This window comes from Carassius gibelio, chromosome B14 (genome assembly GCF_023724105.1).
Source record: "Carassius gibelio isolate Cgi1373 ecotype wild population from Czech Republic chromosome B14, carGib1.2-hapl.c, whole genome shotgun sequence".
Classification (NCBI taxonomy): domain Eukaryota; kingdom Metazoa; phylum Chordata; class Actinopteri; order Cypriniformes; family Cyprinidae; genus Carassius; species Carassius gibelio.
The window spans coordinates 16,036,813-16,054,386 of record NC_068409.1 but is presented as its reverse complement, the minus strand read 5'-3'; the positions used below and the strand labels follow the sequence as shown (position 1 = coordinate 16,054,386).

Sequence of the window (17,574 nt, the reverse complement as noted above, 5' to 3'; positions counted from 1 at the left end):
TGATTGACTCAAATCTGACTACAAGACTAAACGTTTCGTCATAGTCTGACCCAAACGTCTGTGAAAAGCCTTGTGCTACTAGACGTGCTTTGTGTCTCTCAAACGTTCCATCAGCATCAACCTTGACTTTGAACACACATTTACTGCCCACTGCTTTTCTATCTTTTGGTAGTTCTACCAGGACCCACACATCATTTGCATACAGAGATTCCATTTCCTTCTTCATAGCTTCCTTCCATTTCTCCGTATCAGGACTACTGAAAACATCTTGTACAGTTTTGGGTTCAGTTGTTTGGTTATTAGTGAGTGTTACCCATTCTCCGTAATAGTCAGGTGGTTTTCTCACTCTTGTTGATCTTTGGATCTCTTCTTCTGCTGAGCTCTCAATGTAAGATTCTTGGCAGTCAAGTTCCACATACCGTTTCACAGTGTCTTCCTCATTTTCATCAGGCTCCTTCTCAATTTCATAACCAGACTCATTAAATAACACGTCTCGACTATAGAACACCTTTGCAAGTTTCATATCATAAAGCCGATATCCTTTTGTTTCAGTTCCATAGCCCAGAAGAATACATTTCTTTGCTTTGGGGTCTAGTTTCTTCCGTTCATCTTTAGGTATGTGAGCATTTTTACAGTTCACATAATAAAGTCTTCCATAATGTAACATCTGTTCTCTGTGAACTTGACCTTTTTTCCAAATTGAGTTACCTTGGACACACTCAGTAAGTTGTAAGACAATTGTGGAACATACAAAACATCATTCAGCTTGCAGTCTTTTGTCTTACCATCAAACAATGTCATCTTCAGCCGCACGACTCCACGTCCTGTTGCTTTAACAGAGTAACCATCTCCAAGTGTTACTTCTTGTGAGGGTTCCAGGCTTTTAAACTCAACAAATTGTTATCAAGGCACATGTGACAGGTTGCTCCCGAATCTACAATCCAGCTATTGATTCTTTCATCAAAACTTGATGATAGTGCATGACTCACCATTAATCCAACACTCTCACTATCAGAATCACTGTCGTGTTCTTTCACTCGTGCCTTGTTTGCTTTAGGTTTATAGCTCACCTTCTTACTCTCTTTGTGGAAGTCTGTGCTTACAGCAGTTTTGTTGAACTCTCTGCATTCACGCTTGATATGTCCATACCTTCTGCAGTAATGACACTTTGGGCCTTTTCCTTGCACAAACTGTTTTCCAGTCAGAGCTTTAGCATTGTCGCTGGTGTTTTCAACGTCACGTTCTCTCAGTTTACGTTCTTCATGCAGCAATCGTTCCATGACGATCTCCATTTTAGGTACATCCGCGCTTGCTTCAAGTGCCGTGACTAACACATTAAATGAGTCGGGTAAACTGGCTAAAAAATGTACCACACGATCTTCCTCATCGATAGGATCTCCCACAACCGACAGTGCATCAAATGTTTCAGTCATCACCTTAATGTGCTCTTTAACTGAGTCCCCGTCTTTCAATTTCAATGAGTACAATTTACACCTCAGTGCTAGTTTGTTTGCCCAAGTCTTCTTCTGAAATTGGTCCTGCAACTTTTTCCACACGACAGTAGGATCTTCCGGTTCTCCATTTAAATAGAGCAAAGACGGTTCTATTGACAATACAATGGTAGCCAGTGCACCATCACTTTTAGCCATATAACTTGCTAACTTGCATCAGATCATGGAGCAGTCTCTATACCATTTACCAAGTCCCATATTCCGTCCCTCATCAATGCCATCCGACATTGCACTTTCCACGTAGGATAGTTTGCTCCGTTTAATGGAACAACCGTCACCGTCTTGGAATCAAAGCTCATTTTTAATCACAGTCGATCTATATCTTCAATAATCCTTTCAGCAGTGTCACTGTAGCGTTCTAGACCTGGGCCCATAACCTGTTGGTTTTTAATAAAGACTCAGAGTACTCATTTATCCGTCTAAATGCACAACAAAGTATGCGTCAGCCTTTACTGCTTGTTCAAACAAACAATAGTTACATTACAGCTCTTCTTCAGTGCTTAAATAACCAGAACAACAAAAATGCTTAGAGCAATCATTCTAATAATCATTCTAATAAGAGTGTATTTTCCCAACACGAAGTGCCGATCTGAATCAACCGAGTCGCGAACATGCTCCGAAGTGCCGAACTGAATCAACCGAGTCGCGAACAGGCTCCGAAGTGCCTATCTGAATCAACCGAATCGCGAACAGGTTCCGAAGTGCCGATATGAATCAACCGAGCCGCGAACATGCTCTGAAGTGCCGATCTGAATCAACCGAGTCGCGAACATGCTCCGAAGTGCCGATCTGAATCAACCGAGTTGCGAACAGGCTCCGAAGTGCCGATCTGAATCAACCGAGTCGCTAACATGCTCCGAAGTGCCGATCTGAATCAACCGAGTCGCGAACAGGCTCCGAAGTGCGATCTGAATCAACCGAGTCGCGAACAGGCTCCGAAGAGAAATAATAAGAGGAGTGAAGTTTCCTACCGTTCTGCTGTGTTTGGTCTTCACGCGCGTCTGACGCTCTGTGGCGCGTGTCCGCCGCTCACACGCCCGTTTAATCACCACTAAATTAATCATCTTTGCTAATTATTATACATTTACTTCATTGTCAGCTTCAGGTACTTCATTTATTAATGTTCAATGAACTGTTTGAAACAAAAAAAACGTATTTCAGTAATAATTCAAAATTATCAAAATAAAATATATAAAATAATAGTTTATATTTTAATATCCTTTAAAATATAATTTATTTCTGTGATGTGCAGCTGTATTTTCAGCATCATTCCTCCAGTCTTCAGTGTCACATGATCTTTAGAAATCATGAAATATGATTATTTATTATTAGAACTATTAACAGTTGTGCTATCAAATATTATTTTGGAATCTGCAATACTTTTTTAAGGATTCTGCGATGTATAATTTTTTTTTTTAAAGAACAGCGTTTATTCAAAATATAAATCTCTTATAACAATATAAATCTTTGATATCACTTCTTATCAATTTAACACATCCTGAATAAAATATTCTGAAATCTAATAAAGAATACAATTTCTTATATAAAAAAAAGGATAAAAATTGACTGACCCCAAACTATTGAACTGTAGTGAATATTGTTAGAAAAGTCTTCTATTTTAAATAAATGCTCTTCTATTTAACTTTTCATTGATCAAAGAATCCTGAAAGAAGTATCACAGTTTCAGCAGCACAACTCTGATAATAAATCATCATATTATTCTGATTTATGAAGATCATGTGACACATGATCAATAATAAAGATGTTAAATACTCATCTGAGGAGAAAACTATGTTGAATCTTAATGAAAGGATGTGTGAGTACACTTTTCTGTAAACTGAGCCAAAGATTTTTTCACTGATTTAGGGTAGAGTAAGAATATTTACTGCATTGGCAAGTTAGTTCATACTTAGATATAATTTTATATGCAATATTACCTTTTCTTTTCATCATCATATTTAAGAGTTCATGATAATTAATGTTCAACTTTAATTCTCAGTTGATTAATCCATCCACAATTCTTAAAACACAACACATGCAACTGAGGTACAAGAAGTATTGACATCCAAAAGTCATTGAAATCAATTAAAAATCACATCGACAGGTTAAAAAAAAGCCTCAGGTCAAATATTCATTTATCACAAATTAACTGTTTGACAAACACTTCCTGCTCCGAAGTCCCGATCTGAAAACTTCGACCAAAGAATGTAAAAAATAACTCTATTTCTCTAATAACTCTACTGCTAATTATTATACATTTACTTCATTGTCAGCTTCAGGTACTTCATTTATTATTGTTCAATGAACTGTTTGAAACAAAAAAAGGTTGTATTTCAGTAATAATTCAAAATTATCAAAATAAAATATATAAAATAATGGTTTATATTTTAATATCCTTTAAAATATAATTTATTTTTGTGATGTGCAACTGTATTTTCAGCATCATTCCTCCAGTCTTCAGTGTCACATGATCTTTAGAAATCATGAAAATATGATGATTTATTATCAGAACTATTAACAGTTGTGCTATCAAATATTATTTTGGAATCTGCGATATTTTTTAAGGATTCTGCGATGTATATTTTTGAATGAGTGTCTTTAAATTACATTCTGTTACTTAACTAACCAATTTAAATGTTTAAAACGCTGTTTAATGTGAGGAGGAAAAAAAAGAACACGGCCCCTTTAAGAAAAAACGCATGTGCTGAATAGGGAAGAGAGAGAGAACGTGCTAATTGAGATGAAGAGACGAGAGGTGACGCTGACAGTGATCGGTTGAGTAAAGAAAAATAACTTTGACTTTATGATTGTAAAAGTAAATGTAATTTGTTCTGAGATGCTACATTGGCGAAATCTGAGATGGCGAGCCACCCGACAAACCACTGAGGAGAACAGAGACTGTTGTTATATATCAGCGACCTGTAAAGGAAAGCAAATTCACCTGGGTATTCTCCATCCTGGTAAGACTGTAAAGACTGCTATATTTTCCTTCCTGCAGACAGCAGTTGGACTGAGTGACTGACTGTCACCAGAATTGTGCGTACAGAATTGTGAAAGCAACTTTGAGAATTTTGTAACTTTTGTGCATTTTCTTATTTATTTATTTTTTTCTCCCTTCTTGAATGTTGAGTTTGGTTGTCTATCATTTGTGTTAGAACAAAGAAAAAGGTTACATTGAAGCAGTCTAAGTAATACTGCATAGCAGAAACCACTGAATAAGAAAATAACCGAACTTAAACTGATTAGAAAGTCCTAAAAGCGAACATAAAAACTTTATTAGATCTGAACTAAATAGGATAAAACAACTAGGTGAACAAAACTAATTAAATTAGCGCTAATAGAAGGGAACCTATAGGGAAAAAAGGTAAACAATCGTTTGATATTTTATTTTTATTTTATTTTGTGCAGATCTGAATCAACCGAGTCGCGAACAGGCTCCGAAGTGCCGATCTGAATCAACCGAGTCGCGAACATGCTCCGAAGTGCCGATCTGAAATCAACCGAGGGCACGAACATGCTCCGAAGTGCCGATCTGAATCAACCGAGTCGCGAACAGGCTCCGAAGTGCCGATCTGAATCAACCGAGTCGCGAACATTCTCCGAAGTGCCGATCTGAATCAACCGAGTCGCGAACATGCTCCGAAGTGCCGATCTAAATCAACCGAGTCGCGAACAGGCTCCGAAGTCCCGATCTGAAAACTTCGACCAAAAAATGTAAAAAATAACTCTATTTCTCTAATAACTCTACAACTCTATGAAAGACTCAGATCACATATCTAAAAATAAATCGCTATAGTAAAAGATAAATAATAAGAGGAGTGAAGTTTCCTACCGTTCTGCTGTGTTTGGTCCTCACGCGCCTCTGACGCTCCGCGGCGCGTGTCCGCCGCTCACACGCCCGTTTACAGCACTAAATTAATCATCTTTGCTAATTATTATACATTTACTTCATTGTCAGCTTCAGGTTCTTCATTTATTATTGTTCAATGAACTGTTTGAAAGAAAAAAAAGGTTGTATTTCAGTAATAATTCAAAATTATCAAAATAAAATATATAAAATAATGGTTTATATTTTAATATCCTTTAAAATATAATTTATTTCTGTGATGTGCAGCTGTATTTTCAGCATCATTCCTCCAGTCTTCAGTGTCACATGATCTTTAGAAATCATGAAAATATGATGATTTATTATTAGAACTATTAACAGTTGTGCTATCAAATATTATTTTGGAATCTGCGATACTTTTTTAAGGATTCTGCGATGTATAATTATTATTTTTTTTAAAGAACAGTGTTTATTCAAAATATAAATCTCTTCTAACAATATTAATCTTTGATATCACTTCTTAGCAATTTAACACAAACTGAATAAAAGATTCTAAAATCTAATAAAGAATACAATTTCTTATAAAAAAGAAAGGATAAAAATGTACTGACCCCAAACTATTGAACTGTATTGAATATTGTTAGAAAAGTCTTCTATTTTAAATAAATGCTCTTCTTTTTAAATTTTCATTGATCAAAGAATCCTGAAAGAAGTATCACAGTTTCAGCAGCACAACTCTGATAATAAATCATCATATTATTCTGATTTCTGAAGATCATGTGACACATGATCAATAATAAAGATGTTAAATACTCATCTGAGGAGAAAACTATGTTGCATCATAATGAAAGGATGTGTGAGTACACTTTTCTGTAAACTGAGCCAAAGATTTTTTCACTGATTTAGGGTAGAGTAAGAATATTTACTGCATTGGCAAGTTAGTTCATACTTAGATATAATTTTATATGCAATATTACCTTTTCTTTTCATCATGATATTTAAGAGTTCATGATAATTAATGTTCAACTTTAATTCTCAGTTGATTAATCCATCCACAATTCATGAAACACAACACATGCAACTGAGGTACAAGAAGTATTGACATCCAAAAGTCATTGAAATCATTTAAAAATCACATCGACAGGTAAAAAAAAGCCTCAGGTCAAATATTCATTTATCACAAATTAACTGTTTGACAAACACTTCCTGCTCCGAAGTCCCGATCTGAAAACTTCGACCAAAGAATGTAAAAAATAACTCTATTTCTCTAATAACTCTACAACTCTATGAAAGACTCAGATCACGTATCTAAAAATAAATCGCTATAGTAAAAGAGAAATAATAAGAGGAGTGAAGTTTCCTACCGTTCTGCTGTGTTTGGTCCTCACGCGCGTCTGACGCTCTGCGGCGCGTGTCCGCCGCTCATACGCGCGTTTACAGCGCTAAATTAATCATCTTTGCTAATTATTATACATTTACTTCATTGTCAGCTTCAGGTACTTCATTTATTATTGTTCAATGAACTGTTTGAAACAAAAAAAAAGGTTGTATTTCAGTAATAATTCAAAATTATCAAAATAAAATATATAAAATAATGGTTTATATTTTAATATCCTTTAAAATATAATTTATTTTTGTGATGTGCAACTGTATTTTCAGCATCATTCCTCCAGTCTTCAGTGTCACATGATCTTTAGAAATCATGAAAATATGATGATTTATTATTAGAACTATTAACAGTTGTGCTATCAAATATTATTTTGGAATCTGCGATATTTTTTAAGGATTCTGCGATGTATATTTTTTTTTTTAAAGAACAGAGTTTATTCAAAATATAAATCTCTTCTAACAATATTAATCTTTGATATCACTTCTTATCAATTTAACACATCCTGAATAAAAGATTCTAAAATCTAATAAAGAATACAATTTCTTATAAAAAAAAGAAAAGATAAAAATTTACTGACCCCAAACTATTGAACTGTAGTGAATATTGTTAGAAAATGTTTATATTTTAAATAAATGCTCTTCTTTTTAACTTTTTATTTAGTGGTTCATGTAGGTTGTCTACAAACCGGAAGGTTGGTGGTTCGATCCCTGGCTCCACCTGACTAAGTGTGGAGGTGTCCTTGAGCAAGACACCTAACCCCAGCTGCTCCCGATGAGCTGGATGGCGCCTTTAATGGCACACACCCAGTCGGTGTATGAATGAGTGTGTGAATGGGTATGAATGAGTGTCTTTAAATTACATTCTGTTACTTAACTAACCAATTTAAATGTTTAAAACGCTGTTTAATGTGAGGAGGAAAAAAAAGAACACGGCCCCTTTAAGAAAAAACGTATGTGCTGAATAGGGAAGAGAGAGAGAACGTGCTAATTGAGATGAAGAGACGAGAGGTGACTCTGACAGTGATCGGTTGAGTAAAGAAAAATAACTTTGACTTTATGATTGTACAAGTAAATGTAATTTGTTCTGAGATGCTACATTGGCGAAATCTGAGATGGCGAGCCACCCGACAAACCACTGAGGAGAACAGAGACTGTTGTTATATATCAGCGACCTGTAAAGGAAAGCAAATTCACCTGGGTATTCTCCATCCTGGTAAGACTGTAAAGACTGCTATATTTTCCTTCCTGCAGACAGCAGTTGGACTGAGTGACTGACTGTCACCAGAATTGTGCGTACAGAATTGTGAAAGCAACTTTGAGAATTTTGTAACTTTTGTGCATTTTCTTATTTATTTATTTTTTTCTCCCTTCTTGAATGTTGAGTTTGGTTGTCTATCATTTGTGTTAGAACAAAGAAAAAGGTTACTTTGAAGCAGTCTAAGTAATACTGCATAGCAGAAACCACTGAATAAGAAAAGAACCGAACTTAAATTGATTAGAAAGGCCTAAAAGCGAACATAAAAACTTTATTAGATCTGAACTAAATAGGATAAAACAACTAGGTGAACAAAACTAATTAAATTAGCGCTAATAGAAGGGAACCTATAGGGAAAAAAGGTAAACAATCGTTTGATATTTTATTTTTATTTTATTTTGTGCCGATCTGAATCAACCGAGTCGCGAACAGGCTCCGAAGTGCCGATCTGAATCATCCGAGGGCGCGAACATGCTCCGAAGTGCCGATCTGAATCAACCGAGTCGCGAACAGGCTCCGAAGTGCTGATCTGAATCAACCGAGTCGCGAACATTCTCCGAAGTGCCGATCTGAATCAACCGAGTCGCGAACATGCTCCGAAGTGCCGATCTGAAATCAACCGAGGGCGCGAACATGCTCCGAAGTGCCGATCTGAATCAACCGAGTCGCGAACAGGCTCCGAAGTGCCGATCTGAATCAACCGAGTCGCGAACATTCTCCGAAGTGCCGATCTGAATCAACCGAGTCGCGAACAGGCTCCGAAGTGCCGATCTGAAAACTTCGACCAAAGAATGTAAAAAATAACTCTATTTCTCTAATAACTCTACAACTCTATGAAAGACTCAGATCACATATCTAAAAATAAATCGCTATAGTAAAAGATAAATAATAAGAGGAGTGAAGTTTCCTACCGTTCTGCTGTGTTTGGTCCTCACGCGCCTCTGCTCCGCGGCGCGTGTCTGCCGCTCACACGCCCGTTTACAGCACTAAATTAATCATCTTTGCTAATTATTATACATTTACTTCATTGTCAGCTTCAGGTTCTTCATTTATTATTGTTCAATGAACTGTTTGAAAGAAAAAAAGGTTGTATTTCAGTAATAATTCAAAATTATCAAAATAAAATATATAAAATAATGGTTTATATTTTAATATCCTTTAAAATATAATTTATTTCTGTGATGTGCAGCTGTATTTTCAGCATCATTCCTCCAGTCTTCAGTGTCACATGATCTTTAGAAATCATGAAAATATGATGATTTATTATTAGAACTATTAACAGGTGTGCTATCAAATATTATTTTGGAATCTGCGATACTTTTTTAAGGATTCTGCGATGTATAATTATTTTTTTTTTTTTAAAGAACAGCGTTTATTCAAAATATAAATCTCTTCTAACAATATTAATCTTTGATATCACTTCTTAGCAATTTAACACAACCTGAATAAAAGATTCTAAAATCTAATAAAGAATACAATTTCTTATAAAAAAGAAAGGATAAAAATGTACTGACCCCAAACTATTGAACTGTATTGAATATTGTTAGAAAAGTCTTCTATTTTAAATAAATGCTCTTCTTTTTAAATTTTCATTGATCAAAGAATCCTGAAAGAAGTATCACAGTTTCAGCAGCACAACTCTGATAATAAATCATCATATTATTCTGATTTCTGAAGATCATGTGACACATGATCAATAATAAAGATGTTAAATACTCATCTGAGGAGAAAACTATGTTGCATCATAATGAAAGGATGTGTGAGTACACTTTTCTGTAAACTGAGCCAAAGATTTTTTCACTGATTTAGGGTAGAGTAAGAATATTTACTGCATTGGCAAGTTAGTTCATACTTAGATATAATTTTATATGCAATATTACCTTTTCTTTTCATCATGATATTTAAGAGTTCATGATAATTAATGTTCAACTTTAATTCTCAGTTGATTAATCCATCCACAATTCATAAAACACAACACATGCAACTGAGGTACAAGAAGTATTGACATCCAAAAGTCATTGAAATCATTTAAAAATCACATCGACAGGTTAAAAAAAAGCCTCAGGTCAAATATTCATTTATCACAAATTAACTGTTTGACAAACACTTCCTGCTCCGAAGTCCCGATCTGAAAACTTCGACCAAAGAATGTAAAAAATAACTCTATTTCTCTAATAACTCTACAACTCTATGAAAGACTCAGATCACGTATCTAAAAATAAATCGCTATAGTAAAAGAGAAATAATAAGAGGAGTGAAGTTTCCTACCATTCTGCTGTGTTTGGTCCTCACGCGCGTCTGACGCTCTGCGGCGCGTGTCCGCCGCTCATACGCGCGTTTACAGCGCTAAATTAATCATCTTTGCTAATTATTATACATTTACTTCATTGTCAGCTTCAGGTACTTCATTTATTATTGTTCAATGAACTGTTTGAAACAAAAAAAAAGGTTGTATTTCAGTAATAATTCAAAATTATCAAAATAAAATATATAAAATAATGGTTTATATTTTAATATCCTTTAAAATATAATTTATTTTTGTGATGTGCAACTGTATTTTCAGCATCATTCCTCCAGTCTTCAGTGTCACATGATCTTTAGAAATCATGAAAATATGATGATTTATTATTAGAACTATTAACAGTTGTGCTATCAAATATTATTTTGGAATCTGCGATACGTTTTTAAGGATTCTGCAATGTATAATTTTTTTTAAAGAACAGAGTTTATTCAAAATATAAATCTATTCTAACAATATTAATCTTTGATATCACTTCTTATCAGTTTAACACATCCTGAATAGAAGATTCTAAAATGTAATAAAGAATACAATTTCTGTTAAAAAAAAGGATAAAAATTTACTGACCCCAAACTATTGAACTGTAGTGAATATTGTTAGAAAATATTTATATTTTAAATAAATGCTCTTCTTTTTAACTTTTTATTTAGTGGTTCATGTAGGTTGTCTACAAACCGGAAGGTTGGTGGTTCGATCCCTGGCTCCACCTGACTAAAGTGTGGAGGTGTCCTTGAGCAAGACACCTAACCCCAGCTGCTCCCGATGAGCTGGATGGCGCCTTTAATGGCACACACCCAGTCGGTGTATGAATGAGTGTGTAAATGGGTATGAATGAGTGTCTTCAAATTACATTCTGTTACTTAACTAACCAATTGAAATGTTTAAAACGCTGTTTAATGTGAGGAGGAAAAAAAAGAACACTGCCCCTTTAAGAAAAAACGCATGTGCTGAATAGGGAAGAGAGAGAGAACGTGCTAATTGAGATGAAGAGACGAGAGGTGACGCTGACAGTGATCGGTTGAGTAAAGAAAAATAACTTTGACTTTATGATTGTAAAAGTAAATGTAATTTGTTCTGAGATGCTACATTGGCGAAATCTGAGATGGCGAGCCACCCGACAAACCACTGAGGAGAACAGAGACTGTTGTTATATATCAGCGACCTGTAAAGGAAAGCAAATTCACCTGGATATTCTCCATCCTGGTAAGACTGTAAAGACTGCTATATTTTCCTTCCTGCAGACAGCAGTTGGACTGAGTGACTGACTGTCACCAGAATTGTGCGTACAGAATTGTGAAAGCAACTTTGAGAATTTTGTAACTTTTGTGCATTTTCTTATTTATTTATTTCTCCCTTCTTGAATGTTGAGTTTGGTTGTCTATCATTTGTGTTAGAACAAAGAAAAAGCTTATTTTGAAGCAGTATAAGTAATACTGCATAGCAGAAACCACTGAATAAGAAAAGAACCGAACTTAAATTGATTAGAAAGGCCTAAAAGCGAACATAAAAACTTTATTAGATCTGAACTAAATAGGATAAAACAACTAGGTGAACAAAACTAATTAAATTAGCGCTAATAGAAGGAAACCTATAGGGAAAAAAGGTAAACAATCGTTTGATATTTTATTTTTATTTTATTTTGTGCAGATCTGAATCAACCGAGTCGCGAACAGGCTCCGAAGTGCCGATCTGAAATCAACCGAGTCGCGAACATGCTCCGAAGTGCCGATCTGAAATCAACCGAGGGCGCGAACATGCTCCGAAGTGCCGATCTGAATCAACCGAGTCGCGAACAGGCTCCGAAGTGCCGATCTGAATCAACCGATTCGCGAACATTCTCCGAAGTGCCGATCTGAAATCAACCGAGGGCGCGAACATGCTCCGAAGTGCCCATCTGAATCAACCGAGTCGCGAAAAGGCTCCGAAGTGCCGATCTGAATCAACCGAGTCGCGAACATGCTCCGAAGTGCCGATCTGAATCAACCGAGTCGCGAACAGGCTCCGAAGTCCCGATCTGAAAACTTCGACCAAAGAATGTAAAAAATAACTCTATTTCTCCAATAACTCTACAACTCTATGAAAGACTCAGATCACATATCTAAAAATAAATCGCTATAGTAAAAGATAAATAATAAGAGGAGTGAAGTTTCCTACCGTTCTGCTGTGTTTGGTCCTCACGCGCCTCTGACGCTCTGCGGCGCGTGTCCGCCGCTCATACGCGCGTTTACAACGCTAAATTAATCATCTTTGCTAATTATTATACATTTACTTCATTGTCAGCTTCAGGTTCTTCATTTATTATTGTTCAATGAACTGTTTGAAAGAAAAAAAGGTTGTATTTCAGTAATAATTCAAAATTATCAAAATAAAATATATAAAATAATGGTTTATATTTTAATATCCTTTAAAATATAATTTATTTCTGTGATGTGCAGCTGTATTTTCAGCATCATTCCTCCAGTCTTCAGTGTCACATGATCTTTATAAATCATGAAAATATGATGATTTATTATTAGAACTATTAACAGTTGTGCTATCAAATATTATTTTGGAATCTGCGATACTTTTTTAAGGATTCTGCGATGTATAATTATTTTTTTTTTTAAAGAACAGCGTTTATTCAAAATATAAATCTCTTCTAACAATATTAATCTTTGATATCACTTCTTAGCAATTTAACACAACCTGAATAAAAGATTCTAAAATCTAATAAAGAATACAATTTCTTATAAAAAAGAAAGGATAAAAATGTACTGACCCCAAACTATTGAACTGTATTGAATATTGTTAGAAAAGTCTTCTATTTTAAATAAATGCTCTTCTTTTTAAATTTTCATTGATCAAAGAATCCTGAAAGAAGTATCACAGTTTCAGCAGCACAACTCTGATAATAAATCATCATATTATTCTGATTTCTGAAGATCATGTGACACATGATCAATAATAAAGATGTTAAATACTCATCTGAGGAGAAAACTATGTTGCATCATAATGAAAGGATGTGTGAGTACACTTTTCTGTAAACTGAGCCAAAGATTTTTTCACTGATTTAGGGTAGAGTAATAATATTTACTGCATTGGCAAGTTAGTTCATACTTAGATATAATTTTATATGCAATATTACCTTTTCTTTTCATCATGATATTTAAGAGTTCATGATAATTAATGTTCAACTTTAATTCTCAGTTGATTAATCCATCCACAATTCATAAAACACAACACATGCAACTGAGGTACAAGAAGTATTGACATCCAAAAGTCATTGAAATCATTTAAAAATCACATCGACAGGTTAAAAAAAAGCCTCAGGTCAAATATTCATTTATCACAAATTAACTGTTTGACAAACACTTCCTGCTCCGAAGTCCCGATCTGAAAACTTCGACCAAAGAATGTAAAAAATAACTCTATTTCTCTAATAACTCTACAACTCTATGAAAGACTCAGATCACGTATCTAAAAATAAATCGCTATAGTAAAAGATAAATAATAAGAGGAGTGAAGTTTCCTACCATTCTGCTGTGTTTGGTCCTCACGCGCGTCTGACGCTCTGCGGCGCGTGTCCGCCGCTCATACGCGCGTTTACAGCGCTAAATTAATCATCTTTGCTAATTATTATACATTTACTTGATTGTCAGCTTCAGGTACTTCATTTATTATTGTTCAATGAACTGTTTGAAACAAAAAAAAGGTTGTATTTCAGTAATAATTCAAAATTATCAAAATAAAATATATAAAATAATGGTTTATATTTTAATATCCTTTAAAATATAATTTATTTTTGTGATGTGCAACTGTATTTTCAGCATCATTCCTCCAGTCCTCAGTGTCACATGATCTTTAGAAATCATGAAAATATGATGATTTATTATTAGAACTATTAACAGTTGTGCTATCAAATATTATTTTGGAATCTGCGATACTTTTTTAAGGATTCTGCGATGTATAATTTTTTTTAAAGAACAGAGTTTATTCAAAATATAAATCTCTTCTAACAATATTAATCTTTGATATCACTTCTTATCAATTTAACACATCCTGAATAAAAGATTCTAAAATCTAATAAAGAATACAATTTCTTATAAAAAAAAGGATAAAAATTTACTGACCCCAAACTATTGAACTGTAGTGAATATTGTTAGAAAATATTTATATTTTAAATAAATGCTCTTCTTTTTAACTTTTTATTTAGTGGTTCATGTAGGTTGTCTACAAACCGGAAGGTTGGTGGTTCGATCCCTGGCTCCACCTGACTAAGTGTGGAGGTGTCCTTGAGCAAGACACCTAACCCCAGCTGCTCCCGATGAGCTGGATGGCGCCTTTAATGGCACACACCGCAGTCGGTGTATGAATGAGTGTGTGAATGGGTATGAATGAGTGTCTTTAAATTACATTCTGTTACTTAACTAACCAATTTAAATGTTTAAAACGCTGTTTAATGTGAGGAGGAAAAAAAAGAACACGGCCCCTTTAAGAAAAAACGCATGTGCTGAATAGGGAAGAGATCGAGAACGTGCTAATTGAGATGAAGAGACGAGAGGTGACGCTGACAGTGATCGGTTGAGTAAAGAAAAATAACTTTGACTTTATGATTGTAAATGTAATTTGTTCTGAGATGCTACATTGGCGAAATCTGAGATGGCGAGCCACCCGACAAACCACTGAGGAGAACAGAGACTGTTGTTATATATCAGCGACCTGTAAAGGAAAGCAAATTCACCTGGGTATTCTCCATCCTGGTAAGACTGTAAAGACTGCTATATTTTCCTTCCTGCAGACAGCAGTTGGACTGAGTGACTGACTGTCACCAGAATTGTGCGTACAGAATTGTGAAAGCAACTTTGAGAATTTTGTAACTTTTGTGCATTTTCTTATTTATTTATTTTTTTCTCCCTTCTTGAATGTTGAGTTTGGTTGTCTATCATTTGTGTTAGATCAAAGAAAAAGGTTACTTTGAAGCAGTCTAAGTAATACTGCATAGCAGAAACCACTGAATAAGAAAAGAACCAAACTTAAATTGATTAGAAAGGCCTAAAAGCGAACATTAAAACTTTATTAGATCTGAACTAAATAGGATAAAACAACTAGGTGAACAAAACTAATTAAATTAGCGCTAATAGATGGAAACCTATAGGGAAAAAAGGTAAACAATCGTTTGATATTTTGTTTTTATTTTATTTTGTGCAGATCTGAATCAACCGAGTCGCGAACAGGCTCCGAAGTGCCGATCTGAAATCAACCGAGGGCGCGAACATGCTCCGAAGTGCCGATCTGAATCAACCGAATCGCGAACATGCTCCGAAGTGCCGATCAGAATCAACCGAGTCGCGAACATGCTCCGAAGTGCCGATCTGAATCAACCGAGTTGTGAACAGGCTCCGAAGTGCCGATCTGAATCAACCGAGTCGCGAACATGCTCCGAAGTGCCGATCTGAATCAACCGAGTTGTGAACAGGCTCCGAAGTGCCGATCTGAATCAACCGAGTCGCCAACAGGCTCCGAAGTGCTGATCTGAATCAACAGAGTCGCAAACAGGCTCCGAAGTCCCGATCTGAAAACTTCGACCAAAGAATGTAAAAAATATCTCTATTTCTCTAATAACTCTACAACTCTATGAAAGACTCAGATCACATATCTAAAAATAAATCGCTATAGTAAAAGAGAAATAATAAGAGGAGTGAAGTTTCCTCGGGTTCTGCTGTGTTTGGTCCTCACGCGCCTCTGACGCTCTGCGGTGCGTGTCCGCCGCTCACACGCCCGTTTACAGCGCTAAATTAATCATCTCTGCTAATTATTATACATTTACTTCATTGTCAGCTTCAGGTTCTTCATTTATTATTGTTCAATGAACTGTTTGAAACAAAAAAAAGGTTGTATTTCAGTAGTAATTCAAAATTATCAAAATAAAATATATAAAATAATGGTTTATATTTTAATATCATTTAAAATATAATTTATTTCTTTGATGTGCAGCTGTATTTTCAGCATCATTCCTCCAGTCTTCAGTGTCACATGATCTTTAGAAATCATGAAAATATGATGATTTATTATTAGAACTATTAACAGTTGTGCTATCAAATATTATTTTGGAATCTGCGATACTTTTTTAAGGATTCTGCGATGTATTATTTTTTTTTTTTTTAAAGAACAGCGTTTATTCAAAATATAAATCTCTTCTAACAATATTAATCTTTGATATCACTTCTTAGCAATTTAACACATCCTGAATAAAAGATTCTAAAATCTAATAAAGAATACAATTTCTTATAAAAAAGAAAGGATAAAAATGTACTGACCCCAAACTATTGAACTGTAGTGAATATTGTTAGAAAAGTCTTCTATTTTAAATAAATGCTCTTCTTTTTAACTTTTCATTGGTCAAAGAATCCTGAAAGAAGTATCACAGTTTCAGCAGCACAACTCTGATAATAAATCATCATATTATTCTGATTTCTGAAGATCATGTGACACATGATCAATAATAAAGATGTTAAATACTCATCTGAGGAGAAAACTATGTTGCATCATAATGAAAGGATGTGTGAGTACACTTTTCTGTAAACTGAGCCAAAGATTTTTTCACTGTTTTAGGGTAGAGTAAGAATATTTACTGCATTGGCAAGTTACTTCATACTTAGATATAATTTTATATGCAATATTATCTTTTCTTTTCATCATCATATTTAATAGTTAATGATAATTAATGTTCAACTTTAATTCTCAGTTGATTAATCCATCCACAATTCATAAAACACAACACATGCAACTGAGGTACAAGAAGTATTGAAATCCAAAAGTCATTGAAATCATTTAAAAATCACATCGACAGGTTAAAAAAAAGCCTCAGGTCAAATATTCATTTATCACAAATTAACTGTTTGACAAACACTTCCTGCTCCGAAGTCCCGATCTGAATCAACCGAGTCGCGAACAGGCTCCGAAGTGCCGATCTGAATCAACCAAGTCGCGAACATGCTCCGAAGTCCCGATCTTAAAACTTCGACCAAAGAATGTAAAAAATAACTCTATTTCTCTAATAACTCTACAACTCTATGAAAGACTCAGATCACGTATCTAAAAATAAATCGCTATATTAAAAGAGAAATAATAAGAGGAGTGAAGTTTCCTATCGTTCTGCTGTGTTTGGTCCTCTCGCTCGTGTCCGCCGCTCACGCGCGCGTTTACAGCGCTAAATTAATCATCTTTGCTAATTATTATACATTTACTTCATTGTCAGCTTCAGGTACTTCATTTATTATTGTTCAATGAACTGTTTGAAACAAAAAAAAGGTTG

General features: G+C 34.7%; 1 long non-coding RNA gene across 2 annotated transcripts; it reads right to left on the bottom strand.

Moving 5' to 3' along the window:
- Positions 1-4,785: 4,785 nt before the first annotated feature.
- Positions 4,786-14,735, bottom strand: LOC127971426 (uncharacterized). Of its 2 annotated transcripts, none has more exons than XR_008156845.1 (3): positions 14,498-14,735; positions 10,250-10,408; positions 4,786-5,502 (listed from the first exon to the last, which is right to left on the bottom strand). It is a non-coding gene; the product is annotated as an uncharacterized LOC127971426 (long non-coding RNA). The 2 variants fall into 2 exon arrangements; XR_008156846.1 differs by lacking the exon at positions 14,498-14,735 and adding an exon at positions 10,956-10,991.
- Positions 14,736-17,574: the final 2,839 nt, after the last annotated feature.